Here is a 4,635-nt window from a genome sequence, read left to right as displayed (position 1 = left end):
ATGGTTTTGCAAGTCAGACACAGCTTTCAACAGAGCAGGGGACAAGTTTTTATCAACCCTCCTGTTCAAGTCCATAAGTTGAATTTCATTTGTCACTTGTTGAACAAAAGCCCAAAGGTTGGGATTCATCTGTAAAGATGGAAAAGATCTCGATTTGGGCTTGTATGAAGCCGGGGGAGGGAAGGTCACACCAGAGACGACCAGACCAACAGATCTTGGTGTGGTATCATCTCCAGTCTGACCCTCCTCCCATAGACACATCAGGTCATCCATTGCCTGGAGTTCCCGATCAGTGTAATCCATCAATGAAAAATCAATGCCGTCTGATTGTTTCGGTTTATCATAAAGAACCTTAAATAGTAAGCGTCGAGCAAATAAATGTGTGTCTTTTATCAGCTGAAATTTGTCCATATCAGCTGATGGGCAAAAAGTTAGTCCAAGGCCAAGTACATGGATTTGTTCAGTGGTCAGGTTTTCACTTGAAAGGTTGATTACCTCTAGTCCTGAAGTGCCAACATTGGAGCTTGAGGAGTAGGTGTTGGGTTTTGTTCCTGATTTTTCCCTAAAAAAATGGGAGCAATCTTGGGATCGATTAACTGTGTGTTAGATGGAAACATTGTAGGAATGAGAGGTTCGCTTACCCGTCGTATGATGGACGAGGATAGAGCGGAGGGGATAGAGGGGATAATCCCAACTGATGGTAGTAGTGTGGGGTTAGAGGCCTTAACCGCGATGGATGGTCTACCCTGTAATGGGGTGGACGAGTGCGTATTTAGTGGAATATTGTGAGTTGTTTGTGACTTACGGTTACCGGGCGGGCCGAAAGTGCGATGTAGTGATTCCAGTGACGCAGCAGTGCGATCTCCCTTTCGTCTCTTAGGAAGTCTATCCTGTGAAAAGTCATGATACGTGGTTGAGGTACTTGGAGAGACAGAGACAGAAGCAGAACCTGTATTTGGTATATTGTTTTGAGTTTTAGGACCCTCAAAATTTGAGGGTTTAGTATACTTAGAGGGTGTAGCCTGGTTCCACTTATAGGCATAACCATTTTCATGAGCTTGTTTATCTCGTTGGAACTTTCCTTCTTTAGTACTAATGATACTCAGTGTGTACTCCTCAAGGTATACCCTCAGATGTTTGTCACGAGAGACAAACCTGGGGGAGACCGAAGCAAGTACACAATCAGAGTACCAATTACCAATTTGGACATCTATTTCCTCCAATTCACTTTCATATTGTTTACACAATATACTAATCATTTCCTGAGAACAAGTTTGTAAATTATGCTCCCATGACTGCTTCAAGGAATCATTGATTCTACGTACGTTAGGGAAAATTTGGATTCGTAGACCCCAAGGGACCACATGATTTTCCATGTATTTTTCAAAATAGGCTTTATGCCAATAGATTCTGGCCTTCTTTTCCAAAAGGCGTTGTAGTCGCATGAAGATTTTATCTAAGTCCTCATCCGACATTTTGGCCTCTTTCTGGGAGGACTGGATTCTGGACATCAAATCCTCCCAGGCTGCCCCACAGAAGTCGGCCATGTTTAACGATGTACACCAATACCGGTATTTAGGCTACTATCAACCAACTATATTAAATAAATCGTTATTTTGTGTATCTACAGTTATAGAAATATCAGTTCTTACAAAAAGTACCAAAAAAATTTTTTTTTAGGAAAATAATATCACAATTCTTATAAAGAAAAAAGGGGGAAGACAAAGAAAAAATAACACAGTTTGTCTGGTTTATTATAAGGACTGTCGACCACGGATTGGACGGTGAATTGAAACACCTAAATACGTGGTAGATTGGGGGGTATGTGATCGAGAGTCCTAAAAAAGGATACAGCACCTCATCCCAAAATAGATTCAAAGGAGGGGAATTTTTTGGAAGAGTTGGGGGGATTATTGCGGTGCGATGAAGAAAACCAGACAAAGTATGTATGTATATATAAAAATATATAAAAAAAGGTTTATTCATTCAATTTTTACAAAATATAGTAATTCAATATACAGATAGTGCATAAATTATTTTGTGGGAGCAAGATCTAGAAATAATTTTTTCGATCAGGTCGACCCTACTAGTTTCGCCTCTTGGCTTCTTCAGGGGAATTAGGACAAGATCGTCTCTCTAGATTACTCTAAAGAGATGAAAAAGAAAACAATTTTAACATATGCATACAATATAAGCTCTAAAAGAACTTCGATTATATATGTTCAACAAAACATGTCATGTATATAGAGTACAAACAAAAGTTTGGCTGGGATCTCTGGCGGGGCAAGAGAAACCAAAGTTCATAGGAGCAAATGCGCATATATCCACAGCCTGGTAGCAGCCAATGCTGTTCAGCCCATGAGAGGGGGCTGGCAGCAAAATTCCATAGGTAGGAGAAATAAAACCTACCCTAGCTTCATGCACAGCCAGTCAAGGAAAAACCCCCTCAGGGTGGATATTGAAATCCAAGTTCAACTGACAGGACTTAAAAATACAGAAGAAAAAGAATCTATGTTAGAATATGTGTTATTAAATTATGATCTGTTTCAACTAATTAAACAAATCCATAATAGAGTCAATAGGGTTAATATATGTAAAACAGCCATACCTTGAAGCGTAATAAAATCAAGGTGAATACAGGGGAATTAAGTAAGACAATAACATGGGCACTGAAGAGCCTCAATTCATCTGAGAAAAAAAAAAAAAAGTGTTTGAATAGATTTAGTATACTTCATAAAGTTAGTGAGAACATGGGTAACTAAATTATTAAGTGTAAGCAAGGGATCAACTTACATGGAGTATTTAACTAGATGAACAGTCTGAGTGCAAGCAAACATCAGCTGGTGATAGAAAGTCAAAGGATAGTCGTTTGCAGCAAAAATCAAGGACCAGTCAATTGCAGCTGAAAAGTCCACAGATAATCTCCTTTAAAAAGGGTAGAAAATGAATGAAAATAAATGAAAAAGTGAAGGTTTAGCCATAAGTATTCAAACCTTACACAGAGGAGACAATAGTGAGGAGAGTGAATGGTTGCAGGATGGAAACTTACCTATCTTTAAGAGGAATAAAGACATCTGTCAGTACCCTGTTGGTAGCAGACAGATAATGATCAGATAATGATCATATCATGCTATATATATATTCTAACATAGATTCTTTTTCTTCTGTATTTTTAAGTCCTGTCAGTTGAACTTGGATTTCAATATCCACCCTGAGGGGGTTTTTCCTTGACTGGCTGTGCATGAAGCTAGGGTAGGTTTTATTTCTCCTACCTATGGAATTTTGCTGCCAGCCCCCTCTCATGGGCTGAACAGCATTGGCTGCTACCAGGCTGTGGATATATGCGCATTTGCTCCTATGAACTTTGGTTTCTCTTGCCCCGCCAGAGATCCCAGCCAAACTTTTGTTTGTACTCTATATACATGACATGTTTTGTTGAACATATATAATCGAAGTTCTTTTAGAGCTTATATTGTATGCATATGTTAAAATTGTTTTCTTTTTCATCTCTTTAGAGTAATCTAGAGAGACGATCTTGTCCTAATTCCCCTGAAGAAGCCAAGAGGCGAAACTAGTAGGGTCGACCTGATCGAAAAAATTATTTCTAGATCTTGCTCCCACAAAATAATTTATGCACTATCTGTATATTGAATTACTATATTTTGTAAAAATTGAATGAATAAACCTTTTTTATATATTTTTATATATACATACATACTTTGTCTGGTTTTCTTCATCGCACCGCAATAATCCCCCCAACTCTTCCAAAAAATTCCCCTCCTTTGAATCTATTTTGGGATGAGGTGCTGTATCCTTTTTTAGGACTCTCGATCACATACCCCCCAGTAAATTTACACTGTTGTACACTCACTACTTTACATTGTATCAAAGTGCAATTTCTTCAGTGTTTGTCAGGGTTGTATATATCCTATTGAGAATGGAATTTATGTACATTGTAGTGGCGGCCCATCCATTAGGAGTGCCGGACGCCACCCCCTATCCACCCCCTATATGCAATGGATAGATTCATGCATCATTTTTGAAGGGGCGCAAACGAACTGAAAAATTCTGAAAAATACTGAAACAAAAACTTCAATTGCAGCCATTGTGCCATCAAATGCAGCCATTGTGCCCATCATAGTTAGCCACTGTGCCCAGGAAATGTAGCCACTGTACCCATCATATGCAGCCACTGTGTCCAGCAAATGCAGCCAACTGTGCCCATTAATTGCAGCCTCAGTGCCCATAATATGCAGTCACTATGCCCAGTAAGTGCAGCCAACTGTACCGCATCAATTGCAGCCTCTGTCCCAATAATATGCAGCCAGTGTGCCCCCCCACCCACTCGTCTGCTGTCTGCTCCCCACTTACCCCATCATGGTGGCGGGTCAGGCAGCGGGACAGGTGGCGAGCTGTGGGACTGGTAGCACGGCGATGGCTCCTGTGTCCTCTGTGTGCATCTTCTTCCTGTTCTGCTAGGCGTCCAATGTGAGCGCCTCTGCTTTCAGACAATCAGGTGACCTGTATTACATCCGCACCTCCTGATTGGCTGAGAGGCAGTTCTGTGTTACCAAAGCAAATATTCATTTGCTTTGCTATCACACCTGGGTGGACTGCGAGTGCAATGGATTGCAC

At 40.4% G+C, this 4,635-nt stretch overlaps 1 long non-coding RNA gene across 1 annotated transcript; it reads right to left on the bottom strand.

Moving 5' to 3' along the window:
- Window positions 1–2,044: 2,044 nt before the first annotated feature.
- On the bottom strand, window positions 2,045–3,115 carry LOC120937224. Its single transcript, XR_005748688.1, has 5 exons — window positions 3,050–3,115; window positions 2,794–2,925; window positions 2,609–2,688; window positions 2,410–2,484; window positions 2,045–2,146 (listed from the first exon to the last, which is right to left on the bottom strand). It is a non-coding gene; the product is annotated as an uncharacterized LOC120937224 (long non-coding RNA).
- Window positions 3,116–4,635: the final 1,520 nt, after the last annotated feature.

The sequence above is a fragment of the Rana temporaria genome, chromosome 4 (assembly GCF_905171775.1).
Source record: "Rana temporaria chromosome 4, aRanTem1.1, whole genome shotgun sequence".
Classification (NCBI taxonomy): Eukaryota; Metazoa; Chordata; class Amphibia; order Anura; family Ranidae; genus Rana; species Rana temporaria.
This window is presented reverse-complemented; position numbering and strand designations above follow the sequence as displayed.